At 46.6% G+C, this 22,164-nt stretch overlaps 1 protein-coding gene across 20 annotated transcripts in view; it reads right to left on the reverse strand.

Moving 5' to 3' along the window:
- Positions 1-22,164, reverse strand: part of ATP2B2 (ATPase plasma membrane Ca2+ transporting 2) — an 895,196-nt gene that overhangs the window by 196,124 nt on the left and 676,908 nt on the right. The window lies entirely within an intron of this gene.

Genomic DNA, 22,164 nt, shown 5'->3' on the forward strand with positions numbered 1-22,164 from the left:
TAAAGCAGACAGACGGAAGTCTTCATCATGCCACTTAGGAATTAGTAATTTAAAAAGTATGGTTTTATTATGACAATTATAATTCAAGAAGCATTTTAAGGTAGATGCTGAGCTGATATAATTTAGTACACCTTCCGGTTATGTCAGGGGTGTGTGGCATATGCAAATGAGTTGTGCTAATGAGCTCTAGCACCTATTTTCTATTAAATGACCCCTGCTTGTGGGGATATGACAAATTACACTTTCATTTAGTGGAAGTGCAGCTGCTCAGGAACCCTATGAAGGCAAAAAAAGAGGATGAGGAAATGAAGACTGTAGTCAAAGGAACTGCACTACTGTATTTTTATTTATTTATTTTATGGAATGGGAAAGTCTCCAGGATCCGACCCCAAAGTTCCCAGATATTTCTGGAGCTGGACCAGGCAACCCTAACCTGAAATCCCTTCCCACTTGAAAGCTGCAGTTCTACTCTTGGCCTGTGGGATGCCTGCCATCCTTTCCTCTCCCCCTTCCTTTCTGTTTTTACCTTGCATCAAGGTCTAGTTCCTAGATTGCGCATGAAGGGAGCAGGCTTTTAATCATACACTTAAGAAAAATGACTGGCAGGATGACAGGGGTGCATTGGCAGAGAGCAGTAGCACTTTACTCAGCCTGATTTTGGCGAGTGGAATTTTGTTGTTCAGTGCCTCCCCCCTTTGGAAGTCCTGCTGGCTGGCCCAACCATACTGCAGAGCTGCTGCCTGCTCCCCTCCCCTGCCCAGAATGAGGAGCGCAATACGTGAGGTCAGACAATACTCTGCCATAACTTATAATATAGACATGAGATATAATACAATGATGGATTACATGTAACAACTGATAAACTACACACAGGATAGCAAACCATTCCTCAGTATTTTGAGCAACAGGAAATGTATGAATAGTGGGAAGCAGATATATGAATGTGTTAAATGTTCCTAGGCTTGCCAGGTCTCCCACTATGGCATGAGGCCTCCTGTCATTAAGCCTCATTAACTACTGCTGCTCCAAGCAATAAAAAGGTAGTCCTCCATGCAAGCACCCGTTGTTTCCGATTCTGGGGTGACGTTGCTGTCACAATGTTTTCATAGCAGACTTTTTATGGGGTTGCAGACTTTTTATGGAACTGCCAAAGATTGTGTAACCCTTGCATACAGGTGTTTAAGTGTTAGCATGTGAATGTCATTAACCAATGAGAAATGGGATTGGTTAAGGGGAATACAAATACAGTAGCCTAATGTCTGTTCAGTGTGGAGTAGGAAAAGCTGGATAGAGCGTGGCATACTGATGGACTGTGGACTGTGACTTGACTATTCTGTTGGACTGAGTATCTGTACCTTTGCCTGGCTGGACTGATTGTAAGTGTATGATTATTGGACCGATTCTTGACTGTGATATCTGCCTGACCCTAATACAACTTTGTTGAACTGGCTGTCTTTGTGAGTGTCTTCATTAGAGCAACAATTGAGACTGGTCTGACCAGAGTGGCCCTGAGGGACACTTCCACTACTACTCTGTCAGTTTGCCATTGCCTTCCCCAGTCATCTACACTTTCCCCCCAGCAAGCTGGGTACTCATTTTACTGACCTTGGAAGGATGGAAAGCTGAGTCAACCTGAGCCAGCTACCTGAAACCAGCTTCCACTGGTATCGAACTCAGGTCGTGAGCAGGGAGCTCAGACTGCAGTACTGCAGCTTTACCACTCTGCGCCACAGTAGACAGATATATATTTTTCAATGACATTGCCATAATCTCTACATCAGTTCTGGGAAAAGTCACCTGGCAGTGACATAGTGTAGCTTTAGGTAATGGGAAACTCTATGGTAAAACCAAAGACATAGCAATGTCAGCAACATTGGCAACATCACACACACACACACACACACCTTGTCCCCAATTCCCAACCATTTTACCGGTTCCCAAACTCAGCCTGACAACCCAAGTTGTTGCCTTCCCTTTGCTGGGATCTGCACTTCTTGCATTTCAAAATCCTCTGGCCTTCTTAAACAGATGAATACATCCATTTTAAATGAAGGCTGAATTTCTCAATTAAAGACAAGAATTTCTCCAGGCACTTTCCAGAAGAATTAGCCCAGCTGTCTGAATGAGCCACGGCAAACTAGTTGAGTAATTCTATCATTACCCTGACCTGGATAGCTCAGGCTAGACAATCTAGTCAGATTTCAGAAGCTAAGTAATATCAGGCCTGGCTAGTATTTGGATGTGTAGGGATGAGCACAAACAGAATTATAAACCAAAATTCATGAATAACCAGGGCCACGCCAGGGTTTTTGGTGTCCTAGGTGGCAAGGGAGGGCCGGCTCCAAGTGCCTTCGAGTGCACACGCTGCCCCACCACCCAACTCAGCCTTCAGTACAGACTCAGGAAGGCTGAGCAGGGGTGGTGGGGCAGTGTGTGTGCTTGGAGGTCCTCAGAGCAGGCCATCCCTTGCCATGGCACACTCACTCAGCCCTTTCCCTGCTGTCTTCCTGGACAGTGGCAAGAGTGAGCATGTTGGCGGCAGGTATCTTAAAAATACCTGGGAGTCCCACTTTGTCTCTTACATACAATTTAATAGTATTTTTGAGATACCATTCTTGATGCAGTTTAAGTTATGAGTAATGATTTTCTAATTGGTTGGAGAGAAAACTGTTGTGATAATTTTTAATCAAACTTCTAGCAGCCATATTAATATCAAATTTATAATAATTTCAAAGTTGGCTCAATTAAAACAGGATTAAAACCACATTTTACAAACAATCTACTGATTAATCCATCAATACATGCAGCTCTTAGTAAAGTCAAACTCACTTCTGCAACTCATTACCAAGAGCCACATTCTCAATTATCATCAACTAAAAAAGCCCCATGACTCTCTGTGCACCACCCCACTGAACACACACACATATATAGTAATACAACTCCAGTTTCTCCAGCATCAGTTGTTTCAAAGCATGAACTACCTGTCAACCACAAGTCCTACTAGACCAGTGTTCCGCAAACTTTTTATGTTCAAGGTACACCTACCAAATCAAGAAATTGTAGAGGTACACCAAAGAAAAAAAACAATGTTTATTTAATACATATTTATTATAAAAATTAATATAATATCAAAACATGTTTAATGAGATATGTGAGCCTGCTTAACTGAGCATAGGCGATCAAAATTTGGAGCAATCTTTGATAAGGCTGCTCTCATCTCCTCGTCGATCGTCCTCAAGCGTTCTCCTTTTTAAAATTTAATTGTAGTGAGAGTTGAAAACCCCAATTCGCATAAGTAGGTCGTGGCGAATGGTAAGAGAATTGCAATAGCACGCTTTGAAAGCAGTGGATACTCTTTTTTTATATGCAGCCAAAAATATGCTAGCTGCATTTTGGAAAATTTTAGTTTTAATGTCCGATCTGTTTTTAGCTCCATGAATTCTTCCTGCTCGTTTATCAGTAAGCGTCCAAGGGTAATGCTGTCTGAGAATGGATTTCGTACCCAGTCCATAGGTTGCAGGTCACACTTAGGAAAATAACTATTCATTTTTTCTGCTAATAACTCCAAGTGTTTCACTATCAAAGCCTGCACCTTTTTTTCTGAATCGGCAGCCATGACATTTGGGAACATTTCATTACTACCATTGGTGGCGTGGCTGATCCATAACTCCAACTTAGCGCGAAAACTTTCAATCTTGTCCGATGACATTAAAATATTAGAATTCCTGCCTTACATTTTTTTGTTGAGCCCATTTAAATGAGCGAATATGTCCATCAGATATGCAAGTTTTGCTACCCATTCTTTTTTAAACAGAGAAGCAAAATCTGATCCCTGGGCCTCTAAAAACGTCTGAGTTTCATTTTTTAGTTCGTAAATCCGAGAAAGCACTTTTCCGCGAGAAAGCCATCGTACTTCTGTATGAAACAGAAGTGACTGATGATCTGCTCCCATTTCCTGACACACTGCATTAAACAGACGAGAGTTCAGAAGTCGCGACTTTATGTAATTGACAACTTCTTGTAAGACAGACAACAATTCCTTAGGCAGAGATTTCGTCATCAGTGCTTCCCTGTGTAAAAAGCAATGTAAATTTTTAATATTAGGATTTTTTTCAGAAGCCCTGGTTACAAATCCCTTAATTTTTCCTGTCATAGCTGCTGCTCCGTCTGTGCAAATGCTTATGCAGTTGTGCCATTCCAAATTATGCTCAATGAAGTACTGGTCTGTTACTTGGAATATTTCTTCTCCAGTGGTAGAACCGGGTAGTGGCAGACAAAATAAAAAGTCCTCTTTTATTTCATATTCGTCAGTGTACCTCACATTTGAGATGAGATGTGCATGACCACTGATATCAGTAGACTTGTAGCGCAAAAACTCCACTAAGCCTTAATTTTTCAATTAACGTTGATTCAATGTCGCAAGAAATATCATTAATGCGACGTGAGATCATATCTGCTGATGCAGGTATTTTTTTTTATTTCCTTAGCGGCTTCTTGGCTAATCATAATCTTGACAACTTCTTTGCAGACAGGTAAAATTAAAGTTTCAGTGAGAGAATGAGGCTTCTTGGATTTAACTAGCATATTAGCGATCACGTAGCTTGCTTTTTGCGCTTTGTCTGATGTTTTGAAAGAAACTCATGAGAGTTTCCTGTTTCTTAGACTGGTCTTTCAAACGTTGAAAAAAGGCTTTGTCTTTTTGAGCCACCGATGGGTGTTTAGTAGTTAAATGTCGTAAAAGTTTACTGGGCACCATCAAATTATAACCCAAAGTTTCTCCACAAACAAGACATTTTGGGATTGGGCATGATTTGTCTCCGCAATATATAAAGCCATAACTTACATAGCTCTCATCATATTTTCGATTAACAAGCTTAGGTTTTTTCTTCATTGACTCTGCGTCTTTTTGGGAATAATTAGATTCACTTGACAAACTTACGGTACGTTTAATGAATTTATCCATTATATTACGTATTATGGTCTATTTATTTGTAATCAATTACTGTATTTTTCGTTCCATCAGACACACCTGACCACAAGACGCACCTAGTTTTTAGAGGAGGAAAACAGGAAAAAAAATACTGTATTCTGAACCAAATAGTGATCTGATTTTGTACATCATAATTACGATAATACTGACAGTAAAGTTTAATATGGCAGGTGTTTTATTATATATTTAATGCTCAAAATGGAACATCATATGTATGGGGTAAATCAAGATTTAATGAGTGATAAAGGTTTTTTTTTTAATAAGGGGTCTAATATTCTGCTTTTTTTAATCATGGAGCTATACTAGTCACTGTTCTACACTTTGAGCCTTCAATGTTTTACTCGGAAATTTCTGTAGTTTCAACAAGCATTGATTTTAACGTAATCTGAGGAACTAGAAAGTCACTTGGGACTAGAAGATTACATAAAGCAGACATTCTAAAAGGTTTCATAGAGCAGGAAGCTGAATTTTAAGAACATAAGAAAAGCCATGTTGGATCAGGCCAATGGCCCATCCAGTCCAACACACAGGCTCTCATGTGTTCATGCATACCTCACGGGATTGTTGAGCATCTGACAGCAGTGAAATTTTACCTGTTAGCCCCATGAAGGATAGGGGCACCTTTTTTTGGGCCTCATAGAATGGGACCCCCTGGTCCAATCTTTTTGAAACTTGGGGGGCATTTTGGGAAGAGGCACTAGATGATATATTGAAAATTTGGTGCCTCTAACCCAAAGAACAGCCCCCCAGAGCCCCAGATACCTGTGGATCAATTCTCCATGATTTTCTATGGGAATAAATCTCCATAGGGAATAATAGAGTTCCCAGCAGACATTTCCCTTCCCTCCCCCCGCTTTCTGAAAACCCTAAAGCAGGGGGAGGGCCTCCAAACTGGGGGATCCCCTGCCCCCACCTGGGGATTGGCAACCCTAGGTCAATTGCCATTTCCCAGTGACCTGGGAAGGATTTTAGATCCTAACACCAGCCTGTGAGGGGCAATTGTCTCTGCCTGCACAACTCTATGAAAACAGAGGTCTAGTTTCAGAACACACTTTACAAGCCTCCATTTATTTATCCCCCAAACTCTGCTAGGCTAGGAGACTATCCAGTATTTTCTGTTTTAGCAAAACAGGGAAGCTCAGGCAACTCACCAAAAAGAACTTTTTGTGAAATGTGGTTCACAAAAGTCCCTGTCACAATAATAGGGGGCAGGGCCACTCCGAACGTTGGGCTCGTCCGAGGAGGGGAGGGGAGAGGAGAGGGAAAAAAGCCCACAGAGACTGCAACAGCGTTTCCCGCTCGCGCTCTGCCAGGCTCCAATTGGCCGAGGCCTCCGCCCACGCCCCCCTCCTCCTACCTTGCCGTTCAGCTCAGCTTCAACTGCTCCCTCGGCACAGTTTTTTCTTTTTTACGTACGGTACCTCTCCCCACCCTTGCAACACGTTCCCCATTTATTTTTCATCCCTGGCTTACTCTCTTTGCCCCCCCTCTATTTGCAAAACGCATTCCTCCTTCCCCCCCTTTACAAACTCCTCCTCCTCTCCCCCCCGGCGACTGCAGGGTTTGCAAAATAACAATTGCTCAAAAGGTGACCGGTTGACGGCGCCGTAGTGTTACTGACGAAGCAAAGGAAGGGGGGGGAGAGAGAAACCACCCCCACTTGTGCTGCTGGCATCGCTCGGCGGCATCATTCACACTTCGCATGCAGTATCCTCATCCCTCCCTCCTCTCTGGGTCCAGCGAACCGGGGGCTGAAAGATTCCCAGACGGTTTGGCCTCCCTTTGGCAACCATCTGGGGGAGAGAGAGACGGGGGGATCTTTTGCAGTTTGGAGGAAGAAGCTTCTTGAATGCATGCTCCAGGCTCGGCGGTGGCATTGTGTGCACTTTGGAAGGGAGGGGGGTGGGAAATGGCAGAGATGGGGCAACGAGTCCAGCTTCTCCCCTGCCCAACCCCTAATGCGTAGCCATTCCCTGCTCGCTCTGCAGGACCGGTGGGGAGGGATGGAAGCCAAGGAGGGAGCAGAGGAGCACGAGCAAGAGCCATCAGAGGCTGATGGACCGCTTCGGCGGGCCGCCGCACCAGTCCCCTTCGACGTACAGACATGGGACTGGTGCCTAAGAGACCAGCTTAAAGCCATCTACCAGCCCCCCCAACAGCAGGGACCCCCCTCGCTTCCAATGAGCCCCACCGCCATAAGCCTTGAAAAGGCTCATTTGGCAGCACCTCCCGCCAGGAGAGTGGCACCACACCAAACAAACTCCAATCGAGAGCAGAGGAGCGGAGACAGCAGAGGGAGCCGGTGGAGCTCGCCAGGGGGGTACCCCACATGATGATCCACAGCCCCAAAGGGGCACAGGAGTCAACCCTATTCAAATCAGAACAACTAGTGGCCCCCGCGTCGGGGGAGCGGCGAATAGACCCCTCCCCCACCTTCCGCATCATGGAGACAGTGATCTACCTTGGGGACTTCTGGTGGGGGGGGCAGCCAAGGAGGAGCAGGCCCAACAGCTGCGGACACCACAGAGGAGCATCCATGCCGAAGGCAACGCACAAAGAACAAGTGGGAAGCAGGGGGGGAGCGGCTGGCAACCAGGCGGTCCTCCGGTGGGGCGCCCCTGGAAAGGGGGGGCCCTGGAGATGCAGCGCCCTACCGACAGGCGGAGGAGCAGCCAAAAGAGGTGACAAGCCTAGCAGGCACAATAGAGACCATAACTTTCTGACAAAACTTGACATTTTTCCGCAGCACACTAACTAATAACCACGGTACACCAGTGTGCCGCGGCACACACTTTGAGGAACACTGTACTAGACAATCACCTTTCCCACTTCTAGAACATGGGGAAGAAACCACATTGGGAGGATGGTGTTCAGAAGATTCATAGATGGGATGTCAAAGAACCACATGGCCCTTCAGCCACATGCTGGACAAATGGCATGTGGGGAGACAGGAGCCCTGTGCTGCAGTTCTGAGCAGGATCAGGGCTTCAAATCATTTATAAGCCACAGAAATCCTCTAGGAGGCGGTCAGAAAGGCTGTTACCTCTAAGTACCTTAGCCAATGGGGAAAGGAGGAGGGCTAAGCAGCCGGGGTAGGTGATAAAATGCATTCCTTTGTTATGCACAGGGAGGTTACTTTACTACAGCTCCCTTTGTTGATCAATAAAGTAATTAAAAGGATATTCCAGACTGACGGTTTTGTTTTTTTTCCCTGGAGGCACCAGGGAGTCCCACTTTGTCTCTTACATACAATATTGGGGTTCCTAATTATAGTTATGCTAGCAAATTCTGTTTGTGCACAACTCCTGTCAAATTTCCTAGCTCGACTGACAAAGAGATCCCTGCCTCTCATACAGTCAGCTGCTTCTGCTCAAAAGTGCAGGGTTTATAAAGGCTCACCATCTCTCTTATCAGATAGTATCAGATGTTTATGCATTCCAAAAACTGCAGCTGCGATTTAATATAAACAATAATACTTGCCAAATAAACAATCAGACCCCCGATTGCCCTCTCCCTTTCACCTACTTTCTGGGTCTTATACATGGCTGCTTCCTGCCATACCATATAAGGAGATTCCTGTCCTCAGAAGACTCAACTTTACCCTATTTTTTTTCCTATTCTGCTGCCCTGTTAGTAATATGAATGCATGATGGTGCTGACTAACTTAGAACTCTGGTGGTCAAGTTCATAACTACAGCCCAAAATAGAGGCTTAAGGTGTTTGCAGAGCTTAGTGCCCATTTCATAAGAGACCCAACCCAAAATTCTGCAACAAGTGGATTGTGCTGCCTGCTGGTGAACATATTTCATTGTTATTATTAAAATTTGGGTTTTTTTTTAATTTTAACCCAGTTTTTATCTATTGCTGCTCTGACTCTGCGTAAAGCAATGGAAGGATGGCAGTTTTCTACAGCATTTTGTATCCATTTGTGAATCATATACTCTGATCCGGATGGCCAGGCAAGCCTGATCTCATCAAATCTTGAGTTTAAAACAATTTTATTAATTTGCAATATATTGTTATAGTATACTTTAAGAAAAATTAAAAAAATAATACAAACTGAAAACAATACATCGCACTTTCCCCCCCTTCTCCTCACCACCCCTTTTCTTGACCCCCACCGGCGTTTACTTAAAATTGTAAAAAAAACCAAAAAAAAACAAGGTAACTTAACAAATCAAGAATTTCCACTTTAAACTTTATAACAATAAAGAAGAAATAGAAACAAGAAAATAAGAACAGTTAACTCTGTAAGTACATCTTCATTTTTCTCCTTTCACCTTGAACTCAAAGAAAGAAAAAATTATAAACTTTAGTCCATTATTCCACCACACTTCAGCTATTATCAAAAATCACGAAATGTCCCTTTACTTTCCATTGTTTTTCAACATAATTTTGAAATTTCTCCCATTCCTTTCTGAACTTCTCCAAGTCATAGTCTTTTAAGATTCTTGTAAGTTTGTCCATTTCACTCCATGACATAACTTTTAAAATCCAATCACATTTTTCTGGTATTTTATCTTGCTTCCATAACTGCGCATATAAGAACATAAGAGAAGCCATGTTAGATCAGGCCAATGGCCCATCCAGTCCAACATTCTGTGTCACACAGCGGCCAAATATATATATATACACACACACACACACACACACACACATACACACTGTGGCTAATAGCCACTGATGGACCTCTGCTCCATATTTTTATCTAACCCCCTCTTGAAGGTGGCCATGCTTATGGCCGCCACCACCTCCTGTGGCAGTGAATTCCACATGTTAATCACCCTTTGGGTGAAGAAGTACTTCCTTTTATCCGTTTTAACCTGTCTGCTCAGCAATTTCATCGAATGCCCACGAGTTCTCGTATTGTGAGAAAGGGAGAAAAGTACTTCTTTCTCTACTTTCTCCATCCCATGCATTATCTTGTAAACCTCTATCATGTCACCCCTCAGTCGACGTTTCTCCAAGCTAAAGAGCCCCAAGCGTTTCAACCTTTCTTCATAGGGAAGGTGTTCCAGCCCTTTAATCATTCTAGTTGCCCTTTTCTGAACTTTCTCCAATGCTATAATATCCTTTTTGAGGTGCGGCGACAAGAACTGCACACAGTACTCCAAATGAGACCGCACCATCGATTTATACAGGGGCATTATGATACTGGCTGATTTGTTTTCAATTCCCTTCCTAATAATTCCCAGCATGGCATTAGCCTTTTTTATTGCAAACGCACACTGTCTTGACATTTTCAGTGAATTATCTACCACGACCCCAAGATCTCTCTCTTGGTCAGTCTCTGCCAGTTCACACCCCATCAACTTGTATTTGTAGCTGGGATTCTTGGCCCCAATGTGCATTACTTTGCACTTGGCCACATTGAACCGCATCTGCCACGTTGACGCCCACTCACCCAGCCTCAACAGATCCCTTTGGAGTTCCTCACAATCCTCTCTGGTTCTCACCACCCTGAACAAATTAGTGTCATCCGCAAATTTGGCCACTTCACTGCTCACTCCCAACTCTAAATCATTTATGAACAAGTTAAAGAGCATGGGACCCAGTACCGAGCCCTGCGGCACCCCACTGCGAAGACTGCCCATTTATACTCACTCTCTGCTTCCTATTACTCAGCCAGTTTTTGATCCACAAGAGGACCTGTCCTTTTACTCCATGACTCTCAAGCTTTCTAAGGAGCCTTTGATGAGGAACTTTATCAAAAGCTTTCTGGAAGTCAAGGTAAACAACATCTATCGGGTCTCCTTTGTCCATGTACAGTATTGGACTCTGCGCCCGCGCCGCGCGACCCGAGCCGGCCTCGGGTCGCCTCGCGCAGCGCGGGAAAAGCCACCGCCAATCCAGACCAAGGGCGGGAAGTTTAACCGGCCAGGATTGGGCTGGCCAGTAGGGGGAATGTCCGGGATGCATGTATATATATAGCGGACCCGGCCGCGTGTAGCAGTTCCGTAATGTACCCGCTAATAAAGCTTATACCTTCACCACGTCTCGTCTCCTAGTACATTACACTGGCGACGAAGGTGGGATCTAGCTAGGGCAGGCCGCCCCGAGGGGAACCTGACCTGGCCGGAGACGAGGAAGGCGTGAGACCGCAGGATCGCATAGCCCGCCGCCACCATGGCGAACTCTAGCGTAACGACGGGCCATCTTGCTGAATTCAACCCGGAGCACCCCGAGAGATGGGAGACCTACACGGAACGGGTCGAGTGCTACCTGAGGGCGAACATGATCACCGACGACGACAGGAGGAGAGACGTCCTGTTGAGCGTCTGTGGGGAAGAAACTTTCGAGATCGCTCGAGGCCTCTCCGCTCCAGCTAAGCTGACCGAGAGGACCTACGGGGAGGTCGTAAGACTCCTCACGGGCCACTTTTCGCCCCAACCGTCCATCGTCGCCCGCCGATTCCTCTTCCACAAGAGGGACCAAAAGTCGGGGGAGACAGCGGCGGTCTATCTGGCGGCCCTTCGGCAGATCGCCGGGAACTGCAGTTTCGACAAAAGGGATGAGGCCCTGAGGGACCGTTTCGTCTGGGGCCTCCGCGACGAAAGGCTGCAGCAAAAGCTCTTCGCAAAGGAGGAGCTCACCCTACAACAAGCCTTCAACGAGGCGACGGCGTTCGAGAGGGCCACCAAGGCGTACGGCCAGCCACGGGGAGAGGCAGTCCACCAAGGAGAAACGGCGCCGGAGGACCGAGCGGAGGAAGAAGCGTTCCAGCTCCGGCGGCCTCTAAGAACAGACACGCGGGCCCCCGGGAGACAACGAGCGACGGAGAGGGCCACCGCCACCACCGGCTCCAGGTGCGCCAGCTGCGGCGACCCCCACGAGCGGAGGGACTGCCCGTAATAATATAATAATAATAATAATAATAATAATAATAATAATAATAATAATAATAATAATAATAATAATAATAATAATAATAATAATAATAATTTTTTATTTCTATCCCGCCCTCCCCGCCGAAGCAGGCTCAGGGCGGCTCACAGCATAAAACACACATTACATCAGTTGCAATTATAAAACACGGTTAAAACAATTACAAAATATTAAAATTCACATAATAATATGGCGTTATAACAGATTTCAATAAATTTCAGCAGTAAAAACATTTCAAGAGTAAAAGCATTTCTAGCAGCATATCTAGTTTTGTCACAGTTTTCCACTAATTTTCGCTAGTTGAAGGCCATCCTGAAAAGGTGGGTCTTGCAGGCCCTACGGAATCCCTCTAAACATCGTATGGCCCTCACCTCCTCAGGAAGTTGGTTCCACAGTAGTGGAGCAGTAATAGAGAAGGCCCGATCCCGGGTGGCTTTCAGTCTGGCCTCCCTTGGCCCAGGGATATTCAGTTGGTTTTTCCCAGATGACCTCAGTGCCCTCTGGGGCTCATATGGGGAGAGACGGTCCCTTAGGTAGGTAGGTCCCCGGCCATATAGGGCTTTAAAGGTAATAACCAGCACCTTGTAGCGAACTCGGTATGCCACTGGCAACCAGTGCAGTCCGCGCAGCCCTGGCTGTATGTGCTCCCACCTTGGGAGCCCCAACAACAGCCTAGCCGCCGCGTTCTGCACCAGCTGCAGCCGCCGAATTCGGCACAAGGGCAGCCCCATGTAGAGGGCGTTGCAGTAGTCCAGTCTCGAGGTGACCGTAGCATGGATCACTGTTGCTAGGTCACGGCGCTCCAGGAAGGGGGCCAACTGCCTCGCCCGACGAAGATGAAAGAACGCGGACTTGGCAGCGGCCGCTATCTGTGCCTCCATTGATAATGAAGGCTCCAGAAGAACCCCCAAGCTCTTGACCCTGTGTGCCGCTTTAAGCTGCACACCGTCAAGGACTGGCAAGGGGATTTCCCCTCCCAAGGCACCGCGACCCAAGCACAGGACCTCTGTCTTCGTTGGATTCAACTTCAGCCCACCGCAACCTGGACTGCCGCAGCTGCGGGAAGACAGGCCACATCGCCCGGGCTTGCCGGGCCAAGAACAGCCGCCGTCAACCAGCAGCGCATCACGACTCCATGGATGCCCACACGACGGCCTCCACCAGTCTGCAGGTATTGAACTTGCCCCTATCAGCCCCGGACAAGGTCAAAATGTCGGTCCTAATTGAGGGCGCCCCCTGCATCATGGAAGTAGACTCGGGTTCCTCCATCTCTATCATTTCGGAGGAAACCCTCAAGAGACTATGTCCCCGCCGCCGCCGCCAAATAAGGCCAGCGGACTTCGTACTGAGGGATTTTCAGAAGAACCCAGTACACATAGTGGGGTGGGCCCGGGTGCATGTAGAAAGAGGGAGTTTTAAGGGCCCCCTAGACATCTTAGTCGTCAAGCGCCAACTGACCACTCTCCTGGGGTTGGCTTGGTTCCAACCACTGGGGATCCAGCTGGTGGGGGTGGACCACATACAGACCAGCAATTTCGACGGGGTCTGCCAGGAGTTCCCAGAGGTCTTCGACGGGTCCCTGGGGAGCTACAAGGGTCCACCCATCACCCTACCGATCGACCCAATGGTCAGGCCCATAAGGCTCAAAGCGAGGCGCGTCCCGTTCGCCCTAAAGCCCAAAATAGAGGCAGAACTGGACCGCCTCACAGCCCAGGGCGTCCTAGAACCTGTAACGTACGCCGAATGGGAGACCCCCATAGTAACGCCAGTCAAACCCAACGGGGAGGTGAGAATCTGCGCTGACTACAAGTGCACGATTAACAAAGCATTACAAGACAACCCCTACCCAGTTCCGGTGGTCAGCCATGTCCTAGCAGCGCTAGCCGGGGCAAGGGTTTTTGGGAAGCTGGACCTGGCACAAGCATACCAGCAACTGCTGGTCGACGCTAAGACGGCAGAGGCACAGACGATCGTGACCCACAGGGGGGCGTTCAGGGTTAAACGGTTACAGTTCGGGGTAAGCGTGGCTCCGGGGATATTCCAGAGCATAATGGACTCTCTCCTCAAAGGGATCCCCAGAGTCCAGCCCTTCTTCGATGACGTTTTAATCGCCGCCCCCACCGAAGGAGAGTTCAGCTGCCGCCTGCGGGAGGTCCTCAGACGGTTCCAAGCGGCGGGGCTGAAAGTTAAGAAGGAGAAATGCTTGTTGGGTGTTCCGCGAGTGGAGTTCCTGGGGTTCGCCGTGGACGCGGCTGGAATTCACCCGACGGGGGACAAGACCAGAGCCATAGTTCAGGCCCCTGCCCCCACGTGCAAGGCAGAACTACAGAGTTTTTTAGGATTGTTGAACTTTTATCACTCGTTCCTACCCCACAAAGCCGCTGTGGCGGAACCGTTGCACCGTTTGTTAGATAAACAAGCCCCGTGGGTCTGGGGGAAACGCCAAGCCGCCGCGTTCCAGGCAGTAAAAGACCTCCTGGTCTCAAACGCGGTACTTCATCACTACGATGAAAACCTACCCCTGATCCTGGCTTGCGACGCCTCCCCCTACGGGGTGGGAGCAGTCCTGGGGCACCAACTTCCGGACGGGAGGGAGGTGCCGATCGCATACTATTCCAGAACTCTGTCCCCAGCCGAGAGAAACTACGCCCAGATTGATAAGGAGGCCCTGGCGATCGTGGCGGGGGTGCACAAGTTTAACGACTACCTCTACGGTAGGCGCTTCACCATCGCCACGGACCACAAGCCGCTCCTCGGCCTCCTAGCCCCCGATCGGCAGACCCCCCAAATTCTGTCTCAGAGGGTTTTAAGGTGGAACCAGTTCCTGAATTCTTACACGTACGCGCTGATACACCGCCCTGGTAAAGCAATGGGACACGCAGATGCCCTCAGCCGCCTACCGCTACCCGCAACAGACCCAGATCCCGCCCCGGCACACGGGGTAATGCTCATAGAGTCTCTCCCCGAGCGACCACTGCACGCGGACGAAGTGGCTCGGGCAACAGGCAGAGACCGCATCCTCGCGCGGGTCAGGGACTGGGTGGGGAGGGGGTGGCCAACAGGCAAGGTGGAAGTAGCATTCAGGCCGTTCGCGTCCAGGAAGGATGAGCTATCGACACACAAGGGGTGCATACTCTGGGGTAGCAGGGTGGTGGTGCCCCCCCCCTTGCGCAGACAGGTATTGGAGGACCTCCACGAGACCCACCCGGGCATCGTGAGAATGAAAGCCCTGGCCCGGAGTTACGTGTGGTGGCCGGGCATGGATGAGGAAATAGAGGGGTGGGTAAGAAGGTGCCAACCCTGCCAGGAGTCCAGGCCCAATCCGCCGTCCGCCCCGGTCCACAGGTGGGAGTCGAACGGGCGGCCATGGTCCCGCCTCCATTTGGATTTCGCTGGGCCGCATCAGGGCCAGATCTTCTTTATATTGGTAGACGCATATACAAAATGGTTGGAGGTGATCCCGGTGGCCTCGACCTCCACCGCAGCAGCAGTCCGGGCACTCAGAAGGGTCCTCTGCACACACGGGATCCCAGACACCCTGGTGACGGACAACGGCACTGCATTCACCTCCCGGGAATTCCGGGAGTTCACCGAGAGGTACCTTATAAGGCACATAAGGTCCGCCCCCTTCCATCCAGCCACCAACGGCCAGGCGGAGCGGATGGTGCGGACCACCAAGGAGGCCCTCGGGCGCATCGTACAAGGGGATTGGGACCACCGCCTCGCAGCATTCCTGTTTCACAACAGGATCACCCCAAACCCTCTAACAGGTTTCAGCCCCGCAGAACTGCTCATGGGGAGGAAACTGACCACCCGTCTGGATAGGCTACACCCGGACCGGGCGCCAGATGTCCGTGGGTCCCCCGAGGTCCGGGAGGCAGTGAGGGGGTTCTTCCCGGGCGACCCGGTATACGCAAGAAACTTCGCAGGCGGCCCCGAGTGGGTAGCGGGGAGGGTCCTGAGGGTGACAGGCTCACGGTCATACGAAGTAACCACCGCAGGGGGCCAGGTGCTGAGGCGACACATAGACCAGCTGCGCCGCCGCACCCTACCCGAGGAGGCGGAGGGGGCAGAGAGCGGGGAACCGCCAGCAACGGAACCTCCGGAAGGGGCCCCGCCAATACAGGAGCTACCCACGTATGACGCACCAAGCGCCGCGAGACCAGAACCGGAGCCAGTACCAGACCCGGACCGTCCACAACCAGAGACGGCGCCACCTACAACGGGATCGGGCGCCGCACCGACAGCAACCCCGAGGAGATCAACACGGGAACGGAAGGCACCAGCGTACCTACAGGACTATGTGGTTTAAACTAGGAGGGGAGGAGTGTAGAGTATTGGACTCTGCGCCCGCGCCGCGCGACCCGAGCCGGCCTCGGGTCGCCTCGCGCAGCGCGGGAAAAGCCACCGCCAATCCAGACCAAGGGCGGGAAGTTTAACCGGCCAGGATTGGGCTGGCCAGTAGGGGGAATGTCCGGGATGCATGTATATATATAGCGGACCCGGCCGCGTGTAGCAGTTCCGTAATGTACCCGCTAATAAAGCTTATACCTTCACCACGTCTCGTCTCCTAGTACATTACAGTCCACAAGTTTGTTTACCCCCTCAAAGAAATGTAACAGGTTAGTGAGGCAAGATCTTCCCTTACAGAACCCATGCTGAGTCTTCCTCAATAACCCGTGTTCATCAATGTGCCTACTCATTCTGTCCTTGATAATGCTTTCTACCAACTTTCCCGGTATTGAAGTCAGACTGACTGGCCTGTAATTTCCTGGATCCCCTCTGGAACCCTTTTTAAAGATGGGGGTGACATTTGCTACCTTCCAGTCCTCAGGAACAGAGGCAGATTTCAATGAAAGATTACAGATTTTTGTTAGAAGATCCACAAGTTCAACTTTGAGTTCTTTCAGAACTCTCGGATGTATGCCATCTGGACCCGGTGACTTATTAATTTTTAATTTGTCTATTAGTTGTAGGACCTCCTCTTTTGTCACCTCAATCTGACTCAGGTCTTTCAACACCCCTTCCAATATTAGTGGTTCTGGGGCGGGCAAACACTTCTCATCTTCCACGGTGAAGACAGAGGCAAAAAATGCATTCAGCTTCTCAGCCATTTCCCCATCCTCCTTCAGTAATCCTTTTACCCCATGGTCATCCAAGGGCCCCACTGCTTCCCTGGCTGGTTTCCTACTTCTAATATATTTGAAGAAATTTTTATTGTTGGTCTTTATGTTTTTTGCAATATGCTCCTCATAGTCCCTTTTTGCCTGCCTGATCACAGTCTTGCATTTGATTTGCCTCTGCCTGTGTTCCCTTTTAATAATCTCACTTGGACTGGTTTTCCACCGCTTAAAGGAGTCCTTCTTACCTTTTACAGCTTCCATTACTTTGTTTGTTAACCACGCTGGCCTCTTCTTATACCTGTTTGTGCCTTTCCTAACTTGTGGTATGTATTTTATCTGAGCTTCTAGGATTATAGTTTTAAATAGTCTCCAAGCTTCCCCAAGGGTTTTGACCGTATTTACCTTACCTTTCAGTTCCCTCCTCACATGCCTCCTCATCTCAGAGAATTTACCCCTTTTAAAGTTAAATGTGGTTGTGGCGGTCTTTTTGGGCAACTCCCTATTTATACAAACGGTGAAATCAATAACATTATGGTCACTGTTCCCAAGCGGCGCAATCACTTTTACGTCTCTCACCAAGTCTTGGGCATTACTTAGGACCAGATCCAGGATCGCCCCACCTCTGGTAGGTTCTGAGACCATCTGCTCCATAGCACAGTCATTGAGAGCATCAAGAAACTCAATCTCTTTCTCTCGACCAGAACACATATTGACCCAATCAATCTGCGGGTAGTTAAAATCACCTATTACGACACAGTTTTTACGTTTAGCCGCTATCTTTAATCCTTCCATCATATTATAATCGTCCTCTCTCTTTTGATTTGGTGGGCGATAACAAACTCCCATAGTTAAATTTCCTTTTGGGCCCTCTATTTCAACCCAAAGCATTTCTAAAAGGGAATCTAATTCTCTGACCTCAGTCTTACTGGACTGTATATCCTCTCTGACATACAGAGCCACCCCACCTCCAACCCTTCCCTCCCTATCCTTCCGATATAACTTATATCCAGGAATCACCGTGTCCCACTGATTCTCCTCATTCCACCAAGTTTCTGAAATTCCCACAATGTCTATGTTTTCTCCCAACACTAAACATTCCAATTCACCAATTTTACTTCGGACACTTCTAGCATTTGCATACAAACATTTATAATTTCCCAGGCAAGCTAGGCCCACCACCTCTGTCCTGCCGCCTCGAGACTCTGGCAGACAGTCCATACTGTTTGTCACCATCACAGTGGACAACTCTGATCCGTTACTCGGTAGAAAAATAGAAGCCAACCCTTCATCTCTTTGAGACGAGTCCTCCCGAACCAGAGACATTCCATCTCCTGTCGGCTTTCCCCCAAGATTTAGTTTAAAAACTGCTCTGCCACCTTTTTGATTTTAAGCGCCAGCAGCCTGGTTCCATCCGGAGACAAGTGGAGACCGTCTCTTTTGTACAGCTCCCGCTTGTTCCAGAAAGCATCCCAGTGCCTAACAAACTTAAACCCTTCCTCCTTACACCATCGTCTCATCCACACATTGAGACTTCTAATTTGCGCCTGTCTCTCCTGCCCTGCACGTGGAACAGGTAGCACTTCCGAGAAGGCCACCTTGGAGGTCCTGGCCTTAAGTCTCCCACCTAGCAGCCTAAATTTCTCCTCCAGGACCTCACGACTGCATTTCCCCACATCGTTGGTGCCAACATGCACCACGACCACAGGCTCCTCCCCAGCACTGTCTATCAGCCTATCTACTATACGTGTAATGTCCGCTACCTTCGCACCAGGCAGGCAAGTCACCATAAGGTCAATACGCGGTTTTGCCACCCAGCTGTCTACTTGCCTAAGGATCGAATCACCAACTACCAAGACCCCCCTTCTCCCCCTGCCCAGGGATGGTTCCTTGGCGCGAAAGGATACCTGCTCACCAACCAAAGAAGAGGTCCCTTTTGAGGGCGCATTCCCCTTGTCCTCAGCAAGGTGCCCTGTTCCCTCTCGACCCTCGCGCTCTCTGGAAGCAACGGGGCTGCCACATTCAGAGTGGGGCTCATCTAATACGCCCCCGAGAGTCTTCCCCAATTGCCTAACTGACTGTCTCTGCTTTTCCAGGGCAGTCACCTCGGCCTCAAGGGCACGAACCCGTTCCCTGAGGACCAGGAGCTCCTTGCATCAAGCACACACCCAAGACTTTTGTCCTGTGGGCAGATAGTCATACATGTGACAGTGCAAAACACTGGAAAGCCCCCACCCCCCTGCTGGCATTCTACCTTCATGATATATATATATATATATATATATATATATATATATATATATATATATATATCATGAAGGTAGAATGCCAGCAGGGGGGTGGGGGCTTTCCAGTGTTTTGCACTGTCACATGTATGACACATGTGTTTTGCACTGTCACATGTATGACACATGTATGCACAGGGTGGAGTAGACCACTCCTAAGCAATCATCAACAATTACTCTCAATCAATCAATCACTTTCACCTTTAGCCCACTCACCCAAACATACAGCAGTTCCCCAGCTATCACAACTCAGCCTTTTCAGCAGTCACCCAAGCCTCAGAATGAAGTCTTTCAAAACACAGAAATTCTTAGCAACTTCTCCAGCTGTCTCAGCCTTTCAGAGCTGCTCTGCTCTGTTCTGCTCCTCTCAGGCCTCTTTGAGATGTCCTGATATAATGTCCTTGCAGCTGAAAGCAGACACCACACCATCGTTCTATCTTGTTTCGGAAAACTTTCCAATTGGAAAACCAACAAAAAAGAGTCTGGAGACCTCTTAATGTCATAACCTAAAATTTTTGACATTTCTTTTTGAATCATTTGCCAAAATTGTTTTGCTTTTTCACAAGTCTACCACATATGGTAGAAAGATCCTTCATGTTTTTTACATTTCCAACATCTGTCTGACACCTGATTGTTCATTTTTGCCAGTTTCTTAGGTGTCATGTACCATCTATACAGCATTTTTTTAAAAAAAATTGTTTAATATTGTAACATGTTAATATCTTCATAGAGTTCTTCCATAGATACTCCCAAGATTCCATTTGTATTTCTTTTTTAAAATTGATAGCCCATTTTATCATTTGAGATTTAACTACTTCATCTTTTGTAGACCACTTCAATAGTAATTTATAAGTCCTTGAAATCAACTTCTCATTATCGCCCAACAGCATTCTTTCTAATTCAATCCACCAAACTCTTAATTTGTTGCAGTTGAAACCAATTATATTTGTACTGTGATTCTTCAGCTGATTTTAGTTCCACCTTTCCTCCCTGTATCTTTAATAGTTGATTATACTATTATACTTTAATAGTTGATTAACCACATCCCTTCATCCATTTCTGAGGATAATTTTATTACTTCAATTGGCACAATCCATAGCAGCTTTCTCTCATCACCATATTTTTTTTATATTTTAACCATGTACTTACCAGATTTCTTCTTATATAATGGTGTGAGAAAAAAAGATCCATCTTATTTTTCCCATAAAACATATATGCATGCCAACCAAAAATTTTTCCATGACCTTCTAAAACCAACAATTTCTTATTTAATAACGTCATCCATTCTTTAATCCATACCAAACACACTGCATCATGATACAATTTTAGATCCGGTAACTGGAAACCTCCCCTTTCTTTTGCATCAGTTAAGATTTTCATTTTGATCCTTGGTTTTCTCCCAGGCCATACAAATTCTGAAACTTTTCTTTGCCATTTACTAAATTGTTTATTGTCCTTCACAACTGGAATTGTTTGAAATAGGAACATAATTCTTGGTAGAACATTCATTTTAATTGCAGCAATTCTGCCAGCCTGGACAAGCTCAATTTATTCCATTTTATCAAATCTTCATCAATTTTCTGTTAAAGCTTTTCATAATTATTTTTATACAAGTCTATATTTTTCATGGTAACTTCCACACCTAAGTAATTTACTTTTGAAGTGACCTCACACTCTGTTGCACTTTGCAGTTCTTCCTGTTGACTCTTTTTCATATTTTTACACAAATTTTTTGATTTTTCTTTATTTATATAAATTCCTGCCAATTCTCCATACTCTTGTATTTTACGAAGAAGCAATGGTGTCACATATAAGGGATTTTCATTGATAAACATTACATCATCAGCAAACACTCTGTATTTATAAGAAAGACCTTTCAATTTCAGCCCCTCTATTTCTTTATCGTATTTGCCTAAGCAAAATCTCTAATGTCATTATAAATATTAATGGAGATAGAGGGCAGCCTTGACTTGTTCCTTTACCAATTATCATTTTCTCCGTCAAATCTGCATTTATATAGAGTCTTGCTTGCTGCTCAGTATATATCACCTTAACCATCCTTATAAAACCTTCTCCTAGTCCTAATTTCTCCATCACTGCAAACATAAAATCCCAATTCACATTGTCAAAGGCCTTCTCTGCATCTGCAAAAAATGGTGCCACTTCTTTTTCAGGTTGCTTCTCATAATATTTAAAAATATCTATAACAGTTCTGATATTATTTCTAATTTTTTCCTGGGAAGAAATCCTGCTTGTTCCTCTTGAATAAAATTATTCAAATGCTTTTTGAGTCGTTCTGCTAGTAGCCTAGCATATATTTTGTAGGCATTCTTAAGTAATGAAATTGGTCTGTAATTTTTTACATTTGTTGTATCTCTATCTTCTTTTGGTATCAACAAAATTGTTGCTTACTTCCATGTATTTGGCATTGTCCCGTCAATCCTTATAATATTCATCAGCTTCTGAAGTTTCGGTACTAACGTCTCTACGAGGACTTTATAGAATTTTGCTGTAAAACCATCTGAACCCGGTGCCTTTCCCATTTTCATTGAATTTATAGCTGTTTTGACTTCATTTTTTTCAATTGGTTCATTTAATACCTTTTCCATATTTTCTGTTAAGGGATTTTCTTGAATTTTCTGTAAATATGTATCTATTTTCCTTTTCTTCACCTTTTGAGCTTGAAATAACTTAGTATAATGTTTATAAAATTCCCTTTTAATTCCTGCTTGGTCAACAATTTCTTTACCTTCCAATACAATTTTGTTCACAAATTTATTTTCCTTTTTTTTTTCATTTGCCAAGCCAGGTATTTTCCAGGCTTATTTGCTCCTTCAAAAGATTTCTGTTGCAATCTCTTAAGATTCCATTCTACCTCTTTATT

Source organism: Heteronotia binoei, chromosome 5, assembly GCF_032191835.1.
Source record: "Heteronotia binoei isolate CCM8104 ecotype False Entrance Well chromosome 5, APGP_CSIRO_Hbin_v1, whole genome shotgun sequence".
Classification (NCBI taxonomy): Eukaryota; Metazoa; Chordata; class Lepidosauria; order Squamata; family Gekkonidae; genus Heteronotia; species Heteronotia binoei.